At 37.8% G+C, this 21,302-nt stretch overlaps 1 protein-coding gene and 1 pseudogene across 1 annotated transcript in view; one reads left to right on the forward strand and one right to left on the reverse strand.

The window, feature by feature from the left end:
- Positions 1-21,302, reverse strand: part of CTNNA3 (catenin alpha 3) — a 1,656,790-nt gene that overhangs the window by 1,300,215 nt on the left and 335,273 nt on the right. The window lies entirely within an intron of this gene.
- On the forward strand, positions 11,833-12,388 carry LOC132506775 (small ribosomal subunit protein uS14m-like; annotated as a pseudogene).

Here is a 21,302-nt window from a genome sequence, read left to right on the forward strand (position 1 = left end):
GGGGTGGGCCTAAGTCTCCAGAGTGGGAGCACTGAGTCCAGGATGCTGGACCGCCAGAGAATTCCCAGGCCCAGGGAATGTTAATCAGCCTGCGCCCTCCTAGAGGTATCCCCATCAACACCAAGACCTGGCGCCACAAAACTGCCTGCAGGTTCAAGAGCTGGACATCTCACACCAAACAACCAGCAGGGCAGGAGCACAGCCCCACCCAAGAGCAGACAGGCTGCCTAAAGTTGTATTAAGCTCACAGACACCCCAAAACACATCACCTGACGTGGCCCTGCCCTTCAGAAGGAAAAGATAGCTCCACCTAGCACAGCACAGGCACCAGTCCCTCCCACCAGGAAGCATATACATGCCCCTGGACAAACCTCACTCACCAGGCGGCAGAAAACAGAAGAGGAACTACGACCCTGCAGCCTGCAGAGAGGAGACCATAAACACAATAGGTTAGACAAAATGAGACGACAGAGGAATACATTGCAGACAAAGGAGCAAGGTAAAATCCCACAAGACCAAATAAATGAAGAGGAAATAGGGACTCTACCTGAAAAAGAATTCAGATTAATGATAGTAAAAATGATCCAAGATCTCGAAAATGGAATGGAGACAAAGATCAAGAAGACACAAATATTTAACAAGGACCTAAAAGAACTAAAGAACAGACAAACAGTGATGAACAACAAAATAACTGAAATGAAAAATACACTAGAAGTAATCAGTAGCTGAATAACTGAGGGACACATACAGACTGAAAGTGAGGGGATCGAAAAAGATATTCCATGCAAATGAAAATCAAAGCTGGAGTAGCAATACTCATATCAGACAAAATAGACTTTAAAATAAAGACTATTACAAGAGACAAGGAAGGACACTATATAATGATCAAGGGATCAATCCAAGAAGAAGATACAACAATTGTAAATATTTATTCTCCCAACATAGGAGCGCTTCAATACATAAGGCAAATGCTAACCGCCATAAAAGGGGAAATCGACAGTAACACAACCATAGTAGGGGACTTTAACATCCCACTTTCACCAATGGACAGATCATTCAAAATGAAAATAAATAAGGAAACACAAACTTTAAATGACACAATAAACCTAATAGACTTAATTGATATCTATAGGATATCCCACCTGAAAGCAGCAGAATACACTTCCCACTCAAGTGTTCAGGGAACATGCAGAGCTCTATGTCAAAAAAACAAAACCCAATGAAAAAATAGGTAGAAGATCTAAATACACAGTTCTCCAAAGAAGACATACAGATGGCCAAAAAGAACATGAAAAGATGCTCAACATCACTATTAGAGAAATACAAATCGAAACTACAATGAGGTAACACCTCACACCAGTCAGAAATGCCATCATCAGAAAGTCTACAAACAATAAATGCTGGACGGGGTGTGGGGAAAAGGGAACACACCTAAACTGCTGGAAGGAATGTAAATTGGTACAACCACTATGGAAAACACTATGGAGGTTCCTTAAAAACCTTAAAATAGAACTACCATATGATCCAGCAATCCCACTCCTGGGTGTATATCCACAGAAAACCATAATCCAAAAGGAGACATGCACCCCCATGTTCACTGCAGCACTATTTACAATAGCCAAGACATGGAAGCAACCTAAATGTCCATCAACAGAGGAATGGATATATACAATGGAATATTACTCAGCCATAAAAAAGAATGAAATAATGCCATCTGCAGCAACATGGATGGACCTAGAGATTTTCATATTAAGTAAGTCAGACAAATATCATATGATATCACTCATATGTGGAATCTAATTTTAAAAAGGATACAAATGAACTTATTTACAAAACAGAAGCAGACTTATAGATATTGAACACAAACTTATGGTTACCAAAGGGAAAACACTGCGGGGGGGGGTGTATAAATCAGGAGCTTGGGATGAACACATGCACACTTCTATTACATATAAGACAGATAACCAACAAGGACATACTGTACAGCACAGGGAACCCTACCCAATATTCTGTGATAATCTATATGAGAAAAGAATCTAAAACAGAATGGGAGAGGAGCTTCAAGATAGTGGAAGAGTAACACACGGAGATCACCTTCCTCTCCTCAAATACATCAGAAATACATCTACATGTGGAACAGCTCCTATAGAACACCTACTGAACGCTGGCAGAAGACCTCAGACCTCCCAAAAGGCAAGAAACTCCCCACGTACCTGGGTAGGGCAAAAGGAAAAAGAAAAAACAGAGACAAAAGAATAGGGATGGGACCTGCACCACTGGGAGGGAGCTGTGAAGGAGGAAAGGTTTCGACACACTAGGAAGCCCCTTCGCAGGCGGAGACTGCGGGTGGCAGAGTGGGGAAGCTTTGGGGCCACGGAGGAGAGCGCAGCTACAGGGGTGCAGACGGCAAAGCAGAGAGGTTCCCGCACAGAGGAACGGTGCCGACCAGCACTCAACAGCCCGAGAGGCTTGTCTGCTCACCCACCGGGGCGGGCGGGGGCTGGGACCTGAGGCTCCTGCTTCGGAGGTCGGATCCCAGGGAGAGGACTGGGGTTGGCTGCGTAAACACAGCCTGAAGGGACTAGTTCGCCACAGCTGGCCGGGAGGAACTCCGGGAAAAAGTCTGGACCTGCCAAAGAGGCAAGAAACACTTTCTTGCCTCTTTGTTTCCTGGTGCGAGGAGAGGGGATTAAGAGCGCCGCTTAAAGGAGCTCCAGAGACAGACGCGAGCCGCGGCTATCAGCGCGGACCCCAGAGACGGGCATGGGATGCTAAGGCTGCTGCTGCCGCCACCAACAAGCCTGTGTGCAACCACAGGTCGCTCTCCACATCTCCCCTCCTGGGAGCCTGTGCAGCCTACCACTGCCAGAGTCCAGTGATCCAACAACGACTTCCCCGGGAGAAGGCACGGAGCACCGCAGGCTGTTGAAACGTCACTCTGGCCTCTGCTGCGGCAAGCTCGCCCCGCATCCGTACCCCTCCCTCCCCACTGCCTGAGTGGCCCAGAGCTCCTGAATCAGCTGCTCCTTTAACATCGTCCTGTCTGAGCGAAGAACAGATGCCCTCAGGCGACCTACACGGAGAGGCGGGTCCAAATCCAAAGCTGAATCCTGGAAGCTGTGCAAACAAAGAAGAGAAAGGGAAATTTCTCCCAGCAGCCTCAGGAGCAGCGGATTAATTCTCCACAATCAACTTGAGGTACCCTGCATCTGTGGAATACCTGAATATACAACGACTCATCTCAAATTGAGGAGGTGGACTTTGGGAGTAAACATATATTGTTTTCTTTCCCCTTTTTCTCTTTTTGTGAATGTGTATGTGTATGCTTCTGTGTGTGATTTTGTCTGTATAGTTTTGCTTTTACAATTTGTCCTAGGGTTCTGGCAGTGCGTTTTTTTCTTACATTTAAAATTTTTTTTCTGAATAATTATTTTTTATTTTAATAACTTTATTTTATTTTACTTTATTTTTTTATCTTCTTTCTTTCATTCTATTTTTTCTCCCTTTTATTCTGAGCCATGTGGATGAAAGCTTCTTGGTGCTCCAGCCAGGCATCACAGCAGTGCCTCTGTGGTGGAAGAACCAAGTTCAGGACACTGGTCCACAACACACCTCCCAACTGCATGTAATATCAAACAGAGAAAATCTCCCAGAGATTTCCATCTTAACGCCAAAACCAAGCTTCACTCAACGACCAGCAAGCTACAGTGCTGGACACCCTAGGCCAAACATCTAGCAAGACAGGAACACAACCTGAGCTATTAGCAGAGAGGCGCCTAAAATATTAACAGGGCCACAGATACCCCAAAACACACCACCAGACATGGACATGTCCACCAGAAAGACAAGATCCAACATCATCCACCAGAACACAGGCACTAGTCCCCACCACCAGGAAGCCTACGCAACCCACTGAACCAACCTTAGCCACTGGGTATAGACACCCAAAGCAACAGGAACTATGAACCTGCAGCCTGCGAAAAGGAGACCCCAAACACAGTAAGTTAAGCAAAATGAGAAGACAGAAAAACACACAGCAGATGAAGAAGCAAGGTAAAAATTCACCAGACCTAACAAATGAAGAGGAAATAGGCAGTCTACCTGAAAAAGAATTCAGAATAATGATAGTAAAGATGATCCAAAATCTTGGAAATAGAATAGAGAAAATACAAGAAATGTTTAACAAGGACCTAGAAGAACTAAAGAGCAAACAAACAATGATGAACAACACAATAAATGAAATTGAAAATTCTCTAGAAGGGATCAGTAGAAGAATAACTCAGGCAGAAGAACGGATAAGTGACCTGGAAGATAAAATAGTGGAAATAACTACTGCAGAGCAGAATTTAAAAAAAGAATGAAAAGAACTGAGGAGAGTCTCAGAGACATCTGGGACAACATTAAAGGCACCAACATTCCAATTATAGGGGTCCCAGGGGAAGAAGAGAAAAAGAAAAAGACTGAGAAAATATTTGAGGAGATTATAGTTGAAAACTTCCCTAATGGGAACAGAAATAGTTAATCAAGTCCAAGAAGCACACAGAGTCCCATACAGGATAAATCCAAAGAGAAACACTCCAAGACACATATTAATCAAACTATCAAAACATAAATACAAAGAAAAAATATTAAAAGCAGCAAGGGAAAAACAACAAATAACACACAAGGGAATCCCCATAAGGTTAACAGTTGATCTTTCAGCAGAAATTCTGCAAGCCAGAAAGGAGTGGCAGGACATATTTAAAGTGAGGTAGGAGAAAAACCTACAACCAAGGTTACTCTACCCAGCAAGGATCTCATTCAGATTTGATGGATAAATTAAAACATTTACAGACAAGCAAAAGCTAAGAGAATTCAGCACCACCAAACCAGCTTTACAACAAATGCTAAAGGAACTTCTCTAGGCAGGAAACACAAGAGAAGGAAAAGACCTCCAATAAAAAACTCAAAACAATTAAGAAAATGGGAATAGGAACATACCTATCGATAATTACCTTAAATATAAATGGATTAGATGCTCCGACCAAAAGACATAGACTGGCTGAATGGATACAAAAAAAAGACCCATATAAATACTGTCTACAAGAGACCTACTTCAGACCTAGGGACACATACAGACTGGAAGTGAGGGAATGGAAAAAGATATTCCATGCAAATGGAAACCAAAAGAAAGCTGGAATAGCAATTCTCATATCAGAAAAAATAGACTTTAATATAAAGACTATTAGAAGAGACAAAGAAGGACACTACATAATGATCAAGGGATCGATCCAAGAAGAAGATATAACAATTGTAAATATTTATGCACCCAACATAGGAGCATCTCAATACGTAAGGCAAATACTAACAGCCATAAAAGGAGAAATCGACAGTAACACAATTATAGCAGGGGTCTTTCACACCCCACTTTCACTAATGGACAGATCATCTAAAATGAAAATAAATAAGGAAACACAAGCTTTAAATGACACATTGAACAAGATGGACTTAACTGATATTTATAGGACATTCCATCCAAAAACAACAGAATACACATTCTTCTCAAGTGCTCATGGAATATTCTCCAGGAAAGATCATGTCTTGGGTCACAAATCAAGCCTTGGTAAATTTAAGAAAATGTAAATTGTATCAAGTATCATTTCCGACCACAATGCTATGAGACTACATATCAATTACAGGAAAAAATCTGTAAAAAATACAAGCATATGGAGGCTAAACAATACACAACTAAATAACCAAGAGATCACTGAAGAAATCAAAGAGGAAATAAAAAATACCTAGAAACAAATGACAATGAAAACATGATGATCCAAAACCTATGGGATGCAGCAATAGCAGTCCTAAGAGGGAAGATTATAGCAATACAATCCTACCTTAAGAAAAAAGAAACATCTCAAATGAACAACCTAACATTACACGTAAAGCAATTAGAGAAGAAGAACAAAAAAATCCCCAAAGTTAGCAGAAGGAAAGAAATCATAAAGATAAGATCAGAAATAAATGAAAAAGAAATGAAGGAACTGATAGCAAACATCAATAAAACTAAGGGCTGGTTCTTTGAGAAAATAAACAAAATTGATAAACCATTAGTCAGACTCATCAAGAAAAAAAGGGAGAAGACTCAAATCAACAGAATTAGAAATGAAACAGGAGAAGTAACAACTGACACTGCAGAAATACAAAGGATCATGAGAGATTACTACAAGCAACTCTATGCCAATAAAATGGACAACCTGGAAGAAATGGACAAATTCTTAGAAATGCACAATCTTAGGAGACTGAACCAGGAAGTAATAGAAAATATGAACAGACCAATCACAAGCACTGAAATTGAGACTGTGATTAAAAATCTTCCAACAAACCAAAGCCCAGGACCAGATGGCTTCACAGGTGAATTCTATCAAACATTTAGAGAAAAGTTAACACTTATCCTTCTCAAACTCTTCCAAAATACAGAAGAGGGAGTAACACTCCCAAACTCATTTTACGAGGACACCATCACCCAGATACCAAAACTGGACAAAGATGCCACAAAAAAAGAAAACTACAGGCCACTATCACTGATGAACATCGATGTAAAAATACTCAACAAAATACTAGCAAACAGAATCAACAGCACATTAAAAGGACAATACACCATGATCAAGTGGGGTTTATCCCAGGAATGCAAGGATTCTTCAATATACACAAATCAATCTATGTGATAAACCATATTAACAAATTGAAGGAGAAAAACCAGATGATCATCTCAATAGATGCAGAAAAAGCTTTTGACAAAATTCAACACCCATTTATGATAAAAACCCTCCAGGAAGTAGGCAAAGAGGGAACTTACCTCAACATAATAAAGGCCATATATGACAAACCCAGAGCCAACATTATTCTCAATGGTGAAAAACTGAAACCATTTCCACTAAGATCAGGAACAAGACAAGGTTGCCCACTCTCACCACTGTTATTCAACATAGTTTTGGAAGTTTTAGCCATAGCAATCAGAGAAGAAAAAGAAATAAAAGGAATCCAAATCAGAAAAGAAGTAAAACTGTCACTGTTTGCAGATGACATGGTACTATACATAGAGAATCCTAAAGATGCTACCAGAAAACTACTAGAGCTAATCAATGAATTTGGTAAAGTTGCAAGATACAAAATTAATGCATAGAAATCTCTTTCATTCTTACACACTAACAATGAAAAGTCTGAAAGCAAAATTAAGGAAACACTTCCGTTTACCATTGCAACAAAAAGAATAAAATACCTAGGAATAAACCTACTTAACGAGACAAAAGACCTGTATGCAGAAAACTATAAGACACTGATGAAAGAAATTAAAGATGATACAAAGAGATGGTGAGATATACCATGTTCTTGGATTGGAAGAATCAACATTGTGAAAATGACTATACTACCCAGAGCAATCTAAAGATTCAGTGCAATCCCTATCAAACTACTAATGGCATTTTTCACAGAACTAGAACAAAAAATTTCACAATGTGCATGGAAATACAAACGACACCAAATAGTCAAATCAATCTTGAGAAAGAAAAACGGAGCTGGAGGAATCAGACTCTCTGACTTCAGACTATACTATGAAGCTACAGTATTTAAGACAGTATGGTACTGGCACAAAAAACACAAATATAGATCAACGGGACAGGACAGAAAGCCCAGAGATAAACCCATGCACATATGGTCACCTTAGATAAAGGAGGCAAGAATATACAATGGAGAAAAGACAGCCTCTTCAATAAGTGGTGCTGGGAAAACTGGACAGCTACATGTCAAAGAATGAAATTAGAACACTCCCTAACACCATACACAAAAATAAACTCAAAATGGATTAAAGACATAAATGTAAGGCCAGACACTATAAAACTCTTAGAGGAAAACATGGGAAGAACACTCCATGACATAAATCACAGCACGATCCTTTTTGACCCACCTCCTAGAGAAATGGAAATAAAAACAGAAATAAATGGCACCTAATGAAACTTAAGAGCTTTTGCACAGCAAAGGAAATCACAAACAAGATGAAAAGACAACCCTCAGAATGGGAGAATAAATTGCAAATGAAGCAACTGACAAAGGATTAATCTCCAAAATATACGCAGCTCATGCAGCTCAATATCAAAAAAACAAACAACCCAGTCCAAAAATGGGCAGAAGCCCTAAACAGACATTTCTCCAAAGAAGATATACAGACTGCCAACACACACATGAAAGGATGCTCAACATGACTAATTATTAGAGAAATGCAAATCAAAACTACAATGAGGTATCACCTCACACCGGTCAGAGGGCCATCATCAAAAAATCTACAAACAATAAATGCTGGAGAGGGTGTGGAGAAAAGGGAACTCTCTTGCACTGTTGGTTGGAATGTAAATTGATACAGCCCTATGGAGAACAGTATAGAGGTCCCTCAAAAAACTAAAAATAGAACTACCATATGACCCAGCAATCTCACTACTGGACATATATCCTGAGAAAACCATAACTCAAAAAGTGTCATGTACCACAATGTTCATTGCAGCTCTATTTAAATAGCCAGGACATGGAAGCAACCAAAGTGTCCACTGACAGATGCATGGATAAAGAAGATGTGGCACATATATACAATGGAATATACCATAAAAAGAAATGAAACTGGATTATTTGTAGTGAGGTGGATGGACCTAGAGTCTGTCATACAGAGTGAAGTAAGTCAGAAACAGAAAAACAAATACCGTATGCTTAAACATATATATGGAATCTAAAAAAAAAAAAAATTGTTTTGACGAACCTAGGGGCAGGACAGGAATAAAGATGCAGACATAGAGAATGGACTTGAGGACACGGGGAGGGGGAAGGGTAAGCTGGGACAAAGTGAGAGAGTGGCATGGACATATATACACTACCAAATGTAAAACAGATAGCTAGTGGGAAGCAGCCGCATAGCACAGGGAGATTAGCTCGGTGCTTTGTGTTCACCCTGAGGGGTGGGATAGGGAGGGTGGAGGGAGATGCAAGAGGGAGGAGATATGGGGATATATGTATATGTATAGCTGATTCACTTGTTATACAGCAGAAACTAACACACCACTGTAAAGCAATTATACTCCAATAAAGATGTTAAAAAAAAAAGATAAACACTACTCAAGAAATGGGAAGGCCTTCAAGATACAATTTTTCATGTCTGTAAAATTAACTGTGCATTAACTCCTGACTGAAAATACTACAATATAGAACTAATTATAAAATTTTAGAAGAACAGACTATTAATCTACAGTTAATATAAAATATTAGTTGTCTCAACCTAAATCATTTCAAAGGCCTGAGAATTGTTTCTGGCTTGATTTTACAGAAATCCTTTCCCTAGATCTTATTAAACCTTAAAGATCCTTGAATATAATTTCTTGGCACTTCCTTTGAGATCTTCAAAAAAATCAAGAGCTCTGCTGAGTTATCCCATGATGACTAGCACATGAGAAAATTTCTTATATATATTGTCTTTTTGATATTGAAACCCATTTCAGAGTAACAGTCAACAGATTTGCCATTACTTTCATGCAAATATTTTCTGAATGTTTACATATAGTATGATATAAATATAGCAAAAAACAATCTCCTGGAATAAATGTGTGTGTCCCCATAAAAGGTATCCCTTATGCATATATAGCTCAAATTGACAGCATATAATTCACTTCAATTCATCAGATGGTTTTTCTTCTTGTAGTCATTTATATCTAGTTCACAGGCCAGGCCAATCTGCATCCTCTACAAGTAATCAAATAATGTGATCAGCCTTGAAGAACTTATTAGAGATATTTTCTAACATACATTCTTGGTCCAATATAATCTTGGATATTGGGAAGTAGAATACTACTCAGAATCCTGGTATTTTATACTGTTTCAAGGATTGTAGAGAAACATATAGTTATAATGACTCTGGTACTCTCCATGATTGTATACTTAGGGCATAGTTTTAGTCTTAAAGGAGTACCAAACAGGCTCTGAATCACTAAAAAGAACAGCTTTAACTGAGTGTGGTAGAGCATCTTGACCTCCACAGTAATGAGCCTCTGCAGTCAAAGTGAATTTAGCCCATTCTGTAATTGACACTGTTCATAAAAACAATTTAAAACCATTTCACGTTTTGCTAGTATGCACAATTTCCAAACTACTAAGTAAACCATCAATGTCAAGAACAGTGGTTTATGATCATTGAAATGGACTCTCAAAATAAACAACTCACTAGTCTGTAAAACTGTTATTCCTGCTGCTGGAAGCAACATTGTGAAATGGCTTTGAAATCCAACAGAACTACAGATTTCTCCTGTAGGTCACAGTTTGGCAAAAGGGTCTTAATCCTAAATGAAGTTAGGCTCAATGGAATATCTTTCTATTATATGTGTTTGAGTTCCAATGACAGGAGTACAGACTACTTGTTTGCATGAGCTTTTATTTATATGTTTCAAAATGTAATAAAATCTTCTCAGCATATCAATCCCAGCAAGGAGGCTTACATCACTCTTCTGAGTACCAAAGCAACCAATTTAAACTGCATTTATTTATTTTATAAAATGGAGGTCTTGTCTATTGCTCAATAAGAGTATTTACAGGGGGTTTGTACTATATATTATCTGTGCATTTTTTTCCATATAAATAAAATCACAACCTTATTAATAGAAGATGTGAAACAAACCGGGTTTCAACAAGGTGGTTCTTTTTTCAACAATGACAACAACAACAACAACAAAACTATACCAAAACTATACTAAAACTATACTGAAGTTCCACTGTAGGAAACCAAAAATTCAGAAGAACCAAGCACTAACACTGACCCCCATTGCCTTCTGACATCCATAACTAGATTACCTCCTTGTGACTTACTTAAACTCTGGACCCCAAGAAAGTTTTCAGAAAGAGCTTTTCCAAATTCTTCTTCCTGTCACCCATAACGCTGCTTTCAGGCACTAAATTATGCATTAATGATCTCCAAATTTTTTTGATCAAGCACTCCCATTCAGAAAAAAGAAATATTCAGCATTCATACTCAATGTATTTATTTATACATTACATATAACCTAACCTTAGCTTTTAAATTAAATATTATTAAACCTAAATTTCTTTTATTTTCTTAAATAAAAATTAAATACCAGTAGAAGTTTTAACATTTTTCATATATCCCACTGGATCATCATGCATGCCTCCTGGGTACCACTTTGGAGAATGCCATACTACATAATAAATCAGGTCTGGATTATAAGTTATGGAAGAGGCAAAAGATAATTTTGGTTAAAAGCCTTAACTGTTGGGACAACATAGCAGCCTTCATGCTTGGCTCTCTGCTGCGGACCGTCCGGCAGGTCTGGCCCACCCCCTTATACCCTCCTCCCCCTCTCCTCTGAAGCTTCAAACCCATGGGTTACCCACTATTCTCCCACCTGTAGTGCCCAGTGCAGACCCGTCCCAGGGTTCTCCCTCTGTCCACTTCCCTCCTCCGGCCTGAGTCAGGGGAGGGCCGAGCTGCAGATGTAAATTTGGTATTCATAAGCTTAGAGCTGACTGGCATTAAAAGCTGCAGATTGACTCCAATTTATAAGGAGTGTAGGTGGAGAGAGAAGGTGTCCGAGGAACGAGGCCCCAGAGCCTTTAATGTTAAGAGAAGAGAGCCGAGCAAAGGAGACTTGAAAGAAGCAGAGCGAGGGAGGAGAGCGTGGTGGCCCGGAAGCACTCCAGGAGCAGGGAGTGGGCAACTTTCTGCTCAAAGTCAATTGAAAGAAGAGCTGAGAATTGCCTGTAGGGCTTAGCAGAGTGGAAATTGTTGGGACCTGGATCACAGGGGTTTCGATGGTGTGGTGGGAGGGAAAGCGTTCAAGACAGAAGAGGAGGAAAGAAATCGGAGACTACGATTATAGACAAGCCTTTGAAAATGTTTTGCTGCAAAGGGGAGCAGAAAAATGGGTCAGTAGCTGGAGAGGAGGTTGTTCCTTCATCAGCTTCAGGCCAAGTTCGAAGTTACTATGTAGACTGGAAAATGTTGCATGATGTGAAGAGAAGAAAAATGGCCTATGAGTATGTAGATGAGAGGCTACACATCAATTCTCAGGAAGAATACCATTCTGCCAAAAGACCTTCAGGAAGTGGCTGATGAAGAAATTGCTGCCCTTCCCCGGGACAGCTGTCGCGTTGGAATCACAAATCGGTGTCTTACGACGTCCTGTCCACGAGGTGTAAGGCGGCGCTGGAGGCTTAGTCATATCTTCTTCCGTCACTTAGCCGACCATGGGCAACTGTCTGGGGTGCAGCGAGCAATGCGGTAATAACCAGCTCCAGAACCTACTGAGCTTGCAGGAAAACCAGTTCTGGCAAGAAGAGGCTTTTCCAATAGACAAAAACCTAGTTTTTATGGAGATCCAGAATAAAGGTCTGCTCTACCTGATGCTGTCTATAGTTAAATTACTTTTAAATTTTAAATGAAAAAATTTGGATGTTTCATTCTGTCAGTGAATTATCTTTTCTCTTGGATTTAATAAATTAAATAGACTGTTCCCAAGCGTAGTGTGAAGAGTAGAGTAATAAAAAATATTTCTGTTAAAAAAAAAAAAGCCTTAATTGTTAAAACAAAAGGGAAAAGAGAGAAAGAAAACACCAGGTCACAAATAGTATAAGTTCATTGAACATCATTATATGCCAGGCACTTCACATAAATTATGCCATTTAATCTTCAAAAGAATCCTTAAAGGAAGTATCATTTTTTTCCTCTTGTACAGATGAGGAAATTAGGATCAGGGTAATTACACCTAAGGTTTAGATCTCAAAACCCATGATTATCAGAAGACTGGAAGTAAGTAAAAAGGAAAACAGACTATCAAATATCTGTCCCTCCTATATTCCAAAATCCTAAATATCTCTTCCCACAAAGAAGGGAAGTCTAAGGACCCGTTTATTATCTGGTTCTTCTGTCCTTGATATAATCATCAAAAGATAGCACATTCAGTAAATTTATTTCAAGGCAGTAGGGATAAAGGGTAAAATATACTAAATTGCTATCAGTAGTTGAGAAAAATCATCAATTAGCTTTTGATTGCCTATCATTTCTTAAGCAGATAACATGGATCCAACAAAGTCTTTAGAATCTCTATAAACAGTTTTTAGTACTGAGATGTCCTTTATTCAACATGCTGATGCCAGCAGCTCCAATAATGCCCATGATCAAAGTGTTAAGAAATGTAGTAATATCTGCTTTTTCTGATTTAATTTGGTTAATTACAAACCTACCCAAATTGTGTGGTGTATAGCCCCACAGATCCTAATCTATTATGTGAAATTTAAACAAAAAATATTAACTGCATACAGTCATAAACACATATGCTTATTTGCATGACTCTCTTATATTATAGCCCAAAATATTACTGGCTTAAAGTTAGAAACAGCATGACTTCAATCAATATAAATTGCAAAAAGAACTAACTCTAAAGATCAGAAGTAGTGATATACTTTTAAATTGTCTTATAGAAATAGCAACAAAGATAATAGAATTTTCAAGAGAATATAAGAATATCTAGAATTTTTCCAAAAACTTATCAACCAAGGAAAATCATTCCCCAAAGTCTATACTACCTAGTTAAGAATATTAGAAGAAATTTGATTTTCTAAGTATGAACTTTTCCCTCATACTTTTAGTTCATTTTATAATACACAGAGAAATCTTACAATTTCAGTCGCTAATATCCAAACAAATATGTGGTCTGGACCACAGAAAACTAATAAATGATGACGTATGAGTATAATTAAACAAAGTCATAGAATAAAGCAGTAGAAAATTATTTATAAAAAAAACTACAGCATTGTAAAAACAAACTTCTCTTAAAAGTCAATATTGTTTCAGGAGCAATTTAAACCAGATTCAAATAAAATTCAAATAGGATTCAAAGATTACTCAATTCAAACGGGAAAGAAAGTTCTCTTCTCTTAGAGAGAAAATAAGATTCACTACCAAATTACATTGCTTTTATAGGACTATAAAATTCAAAGCCTCACAAAATCAAAAATTTAATAAAATATGCAAAATGATAATAATGGTAAAATTTAGAAAACTCTTCTATGTGCCATGACCTGTGCTAAGTATTTTCTTATCACTTTGAATCGTCATAAGCACCTCAAAAGATGCTATTTGTGTCCCCATTTCCAAGCAGAAGAACTGAGGTGGTTAAGAAATGTTACCAAGGTCACATCACTAATGAAATAGCCAGACTTTGACTCCAAGCTTCTTACTTATTCACTCTTTCTTAAGTAATAAAATACATGATGTGACCAATTGCAGGAAGTTTAAGATTTAAAAGGATGGACTTTGGTGTCAGATGCACGAGGATTCACATCACACCTCTGGCTCTTTCTAGCTGTTGCAATAAATTGATCTCTCCAAGTCTGTTTCCTTTCCTACAAATGGAGATAATAACACCTGCCTCATAAAATAGCTGTAAGTGTCAAAATAATATATGTAAAGCACTCAATACAGAGCTTGGGACATGGCAAGCTTCCAAAATATGGTAGTTATGATTATTTACAGGGTAGCTACATTTAACAGTGCGACCTATGATACAAGGACAAAGGAAAGGTAACTGACCTGTTGAGTGACCAAAACTGTGGTGTTGGCATGAAAGATGAATGATTTTCTGTAAGTCTCTACAGCACTTGCTCATGTACCTGTTTACAGAGCATTTCTCTTCTCTCTAGCTCATTTCATTGTTATCTCTAACAAGTGATTTATTTTCATTTCTTTCTCATTTCCTGTGACCTGTTTAAAAGCTCCCTGCATATCTACCCTTATGAGTACCCAAGTAGTTTGTTATCCCCTAGTACAATACTTAGTTTTTGTACTTGACACCCTGGGATTCATTTTACTGTGTAACAATCTACCATGAACATCTTCCTAGAATAAGCCTAAAGATTATTTAAAATACCACCTGAAAGGAAAAGAAAACTTTGTATATTACCATAACCTCTGCACAAGATTTACCAATGTAAACACAGCTTTCCAATGAAAAGTAAAAGTAAAACTGGAACCCAGTTGGTTCCCCATGATTTAGTTTAACACATTAAGCATACTGGCTATAATATACAACAGTTACTTGTCAAATATGAATATGAAGTGGCACCACTTTGTCTTACCTCTTCAGAGTCCATAATCAGTCCCCCTCCCATTTTTACTTCTATAGACTCCTAATTGGGTCTATCTTCTAATAGCTACAATGTATAACTTAAGAGACAACTACTACACCAACATTTGTATTAAAAACTAAAAAGGTTTTGGTTTTACCTAGCATAGTAAACAGTTAATAGAAGAATGTGAAACAGTTCAAACTGTTTAAAGAGCAACATTTCTGATTAGCAATATGAACAGATCGCATGGTTCAAGTTGTGTTTAACCCAGAATGTTCTGTGTGGTTACCATATATCACACTTAATGTTATCCAGTAACTTTAATGGAGTCATTAAAGTTTGAAGCTTTGGGTAACTATCAGCACTTATTAAAACTTTTTCCTCCTTGTCTAATACTAGATAAAATTAACCATTCCACTTTAGGATACTGAATTGTATAAATTCCTGCAGAGACTTAGTAGATGAGGAATAGTGAATAGAAGCATCAGCAGTTCTCTAAATCAAAAGGAATTTTTAAATACTTATTTATTTTATACTAGTTTATATAAAAGAATGTTTTTGGAAATAAAGTTGCTAAGTTTGATCAAGTAGACTTTCTGTTTTTAATGAGTAGATTAGATTTGTCCAGCATAACATTTTGAGAAAAACTCCTTCAAAGATCCTCTTAGAGGTGGTTGGAAGGAGCCCCAGTAAAGGTAAAATCTATAAAGCCAACAGATAACAATCAGCTTAAACTGTTTCTATCAGCGAATGTCAATTTTTATTACAGGGCAGAATTTAATTAATTTTGTTTAATTTAATAAATATTCTCACATAATATAGTTCCTGTACTAGATACTATCTCATATTTCTAAATAGTTCAAAGTATTAAAGATTATTTATGACAGGAACATGTTATCAATGTATATATTAAGTTTTCTTCTCCTTCTAAATTATCTCTCTTAAATGCTTAAGGTCCAATTGACCCTGAACATGGTAAATGAACTCCAGTCACTAAAGAATCCCCTGAAAGTTTATATAACACCAGTCAAGGTTAGAGGTTCCATTTGAAAGATTCTACTGTTATATAACAATGATGGTTATATATAATTATTCATCCCCGCACACACCTCCCCCTCCCAGTGTTAGCATAATGTTCAGCACTCAGTGGGCACTTAATAAATGTTTGCTTAAAAAATCAGTATGTGTATAGAGACTCAAATATGCATAAGTAAATCTAATACTCAGATAATATATACCAATGAAGACAAGATGTAAGTGGAGAAAAAGACTCATTATTGGCACAATTTCAGGGTAATTACATATATACAATCATCCAATAATTGCAAACTTAAAATGTATTGAACTACTTCAAAGTAATTCTCTAAATAATGTTGCCTTCTGCCCACAAATTCCTCTATGTATGTACCCTTCTGCCCAAAATTTCTCTTCTCTTAATTGCATAATTTTTTTAACTTGAACTAGGAATTCAGGCAATATTTTTACAAATGAAATTATTTGATTTCATTTTTAAGAAGAAGAATAAATACAAACTTAAGCATAATGTCATATCAAATAAACAAATTTATTAAGCCCATGAAATTCATACCAAGAAAAGGAGTCATATGAAACTGGCTTCCTGTTCTGTCACTGAGATGGGAGTTAAAAAAGAAGATTTAAAATATTGCTGGTTAAATCAATCTCAGTGATCTTTTTTTATTGGAGGGAAGTACTAATTTGATTTATAAAAGTTTAGTTCCAAATTAGAACAGCTGTTAATACCCCTTATCAACCATTATTTTATTATACATGGTAGGAAGATAAGCAGATAAGGTCACCTGCCTAGAATGAGATGCTTCACATTATTTACAGCTCTAATTTTTGTTCAGTAATTGGTAGGTGCAATTCTCATTCTGCTTGCTAATGACAACGATATATTTCTGAGGCAAATTAGAGAAAGAGAATTTTGTGTTACTTTCAGCAGTATTGCTAAAAAGTGATGCAATGAGTTTTAGTTGAATTAAGTGCCTCACCAATATCATAATTCACCCAAGAGATTCTAACACTAACATCACACCACCCATGAAGTGAACTTGAATAGAACAGAATTTGTGTATTTGTTTGGCATTGGTCTCCATCACTAATTGCCCCTTCTGTAAAGTAGTTTTGGGTAGAATGTAGTAAGTGTTTCATGATAAACAACTGAATGCCTATCATCTGTGAGAAAACACATATTTAAAATTGTTCTTTTGAATTCAAAATGAAAGTAAAGTACTCCAAAGAAAAAGAAGAAAGTTATTTCTCAAAGTTCTGAGGGAGAAAACAGACTTTTTAAAATTAACACATATAAGAGATCAGAAGTTTCAAAATTATAAAGCATTTTTCACTACAAGAGAGGAGCATTAGCAACTAAGGACATCCAGTCATTGGCACAGTATGATGTATATGTACTTTCTAAGTTGGCAGCATCTGAGTCACATGGGAATCCAAACTGAATCATATGGGAAGTTATGTCAAAGATTATTTTTTACTCCAAGAGTTTCTCAGGGACAATTGCTGAGACCTGCATATATACAAAGGCCTTGATACAGCTATTAAGAGTAAATAAAGTCTTCAATTCCTATAGTGGAAGATTCCATGCCAAGTTGTAATGTACACAACCTCTCAAAGCTAAAGCCACAAACAAATGAAATCAATAAAATCAGGCTGTCAAGTCAAGAACTGGGGTTGTTTCTCAGTGTCTAAGGGTTTCAATGTGGTTTTTAATTATCCCAGATGAGAACAAATTAATAGTTGAATAAAATCCATTTAAGTTAGAAGGCATTCACCTTTGACTAATGCTTTATTCTGTTAAACCTTGTTTATTATACTATTTATATCAGATATTGATAAGCAATGTTATACATTGCTTTGAAATATACAGAGCTTTGAAAACTGGAGTGTACTGTACACATGCAGAAACACCACTTATGATTGCTCGGGGTGTGTAGTTCACAGCAGTGCCACATCTAAGGGAGGATCCCTAGTAGACATTGTTGATGTCTTGATTTTTCAGGGAGATAGAAGTTAAATGTATTGTTCTAACAAAAATTTTCTGACAAAAGTGAAGTATGGATTAAGTAATGACTCTGTAAGATATTATTGCTATTTAAAACTTATCTTAATGGAGGGGTTTCTGAGGGAGGAGAATATAGTCAAAAGTTATAGCATGATTTTTTTTCCCTCTTCTCTCTAAAACATTATTGGATGCTGGCTGAAGGCATTCACCACATCGTAGTACAGCATCACAGCCTCACAGCGTCTCATCTCCCTGCTAGCTCTATTGCTGAGCCTCTAGCAGGCCATGCCACCATTCTACAAAGCCAGCTGTTTCTGAATAATACACACATGGTAAGACTAGTAAATTCTATGAGCTTGAGATCATTGACACCATAAGAAGCCCTATTAATTGGAGGTGATGTTACGGGGATAATATGAAGATGTATTAAACAGTGGATAAGTCCAAAAATGGCAGAAGCACTGTAAGGAGAAAGCAAATCAATACTTGGACTTTGAGTGTTTGTGAAGACACAGCACCGCCTCCCCCATCCACAAAAAGCTAGGTAGCTAGATGGTTCCATGAGGATGAAGCTGTATCAGGAGTTCAACGTTGATACCTTATCTTGGCAAGCTGTATGCTCAGCAACTGGTGGAAGCCACATCAACTTTGGGGAGGGAAAATCCATGTTGCTGTGCCTTGCATACTTCTATTCACCATATCCACATTGTACAGGAACTCCTTGATCAAGCCACAAGGGTCATTTGTCCACCTATAGGCTTTATCTACTGTGGATATCTTTGTTAGGCATTAATGTTGGACAGGAATCTCTTTCACACTTCATAACAATTCCAAGAGGTCTCCTCCAGACCTCCTTGTCACCAACTTCACAAGATTTTTTTCTTTCCAAGTTCCTAACAATCCAGTCAATGTGTTAGGCACTGATCATGAATGAATGTATACTGATACCTTGGGACATCTCTACTTCTACCCCTAATTAAAACTAGATGCAGGGCTCAGAGTTCAATCCACTGGAAGAATTTCCCTCCCTGTTGTCTTTCATGGTTATTCCTGTTGCAGTGCAGTACCCATTCCCTACAACTGATTTCAGTATACCATGCATATCCATCTATAAATCAGGACCATGCATTTTCTTTCTCTATTAACAAGTCATAGGAAACTCCCCATGAAGCTATAGGTATGGGCTGAGGAAGAGGCAGAGAAGTAGCAGGACCGAGTACCTTGGGAATATGCCATCTACTTAAGCAGTTTCCTTGTGCCTTCTGGGCCTTTTCAGGCCTGATCTTGATACATCACATCTGATTTATAATGAGATGCTGGTGGGCACATCCAATTTTATGGCTCACGATATTAGATAACACCTAGTTCATGATGGGCAGTTCAGGTCACATACTCACTTTGTGCCCTGTGGTCAGGTAGGTGTTCAGTTCCTATTAGGGTCCATAAGCAAGTCAGTAACATTGCTTTTCAAATGGAAATAGTTATTGACAAAGGAGGGGTCTATGCCATGATTCTCCTTTGGGATTTGCCAGAAGCTCCAAACAGTATCTCTGGCACATACATATTGAATATATCAAGCTTTCTGGGTCATAAAATTCATGGGAAGAACAGTTTGCTCTGCAGATAGGACCTACTGCACAGCTCTTTCTTTCTCCTGGCTTTACTCAAACTGGTAGCCTTAAAGTTTACCTAGTAAATGTGCAGCAGCAGCCTGCCTAAAGGTAATACATATTGCATTCAAAATTCAAAGAGGCTCACCAAGCATTATGCCTCATTCTTGGTGGTGGACAAGGTTCAAGGTGCAGGTGTAATAATTTGTTTCTCACTTTAGAAGAAATAGCCTGACTTGTTTTTCTCCCATATTCTGACATGCATGTGTGTTACTAAGGTGACTAGGATACCTGCTACTTCCTGCTCATTAGCTTAAATTAACATAATACTGTCAATATAATATACATACTTTATGTTCTATTGGATATAAAGGAAACCAAAATCCCTCTGGATTATGTGTGACAGTGATCAGTTGAATATTACTTATGGTAAAACTGTAAAGATATACTCTTGTCCGTGCCATATAAATGTTAATGACTTCGAAGTTTTCCTTAACAATGGAAATGGAAAATATAACACTTCCGGGGGTTGTGCTAGTTTACTCCCATAAAGATACCACAATTGGAGCTACATGTGCAATTAGCATCACCACCTGAGCAAGTGTACAAAACTATACTCCATGACCCATACGACTTTGGCAGTTGCCAAACAGTCACATTAAACATGAATAATTTTATTTTAGTCTTTTATGGTGGTACTAATCTCTGAAATTCCCTCAGGAAGGTGGCGTTACTTTTGGTTTTCTATCTTGGGTAGGTGGGGGATGCCATTCCAGGAGCTTCTATTTGGCCCTTTTTAATCATAATAGCCTTCATTCCATATCTGAGAAGACCAATGTGTCGATTTTGCCAGGTACTAATTATATCTACTCCCATTATATATTGAGGGATAGGGAGCTGCTCTTGTACTCAGAACATTATCTGTTATCTCAAGACCTCCATAGATCTCTACTCTGACTGGTATACTAGTATGATGACATTTAAGGTCTCTGGGGATCAGTATAAGTTTTGATCTAGAATCCAATAACTCAGGGGGTCTGAGTATTTCCCTGTCTCCAGTATACAGTCACCCTGACAGAAGATTGAAGGGTTCTGTACATTGTGAAGATTTCCTATTCCCACTAGCTTTCAGGGGGTCATCCCTGCGTGGGGTTGTAGTATAGTACCTATCTATTTACAGCTGGTCTCAGTAAACCATAAATAACCATCCATAAATCGGGTCCATGCTTTTTTCTCCCCTATTAATATATCAGAGAATATGTTTAGAGATAGCTTGGATAAAAATGTATAACATACATCCATAGCTACACTTCAAGGTCCTTTTACAAAGGGGCCAGGCCTCTCCCTCATCAGAGAGGTTCTGGGATGTGAATTGGCATATATCCAAAACACTAATATTACCATTTCTTCCCACAAGACCTGCCACAAGGCAGGATTTTTCTGCCTATACGTGTCAGGTAGTACACTGGAAGGATGCACATGTATTTTATCCTTAGAACTGCATAACC

Source organism: Lagenorhynchus albirostris, chromosome 16 (genome assembly GCF_949774975.1).
Source record: "Lagenorhynchus albirostris chromosome 16, mLagAlb1.1, whole genome shotgun sequence".
Classification (NCBI taxonomy): Eukaryota; Metazoa; Chordata; class Mammalia; order Artiodactyla; family Delphinidae; genus Lagenorhynchus; species Lagenorhynchus albirostris.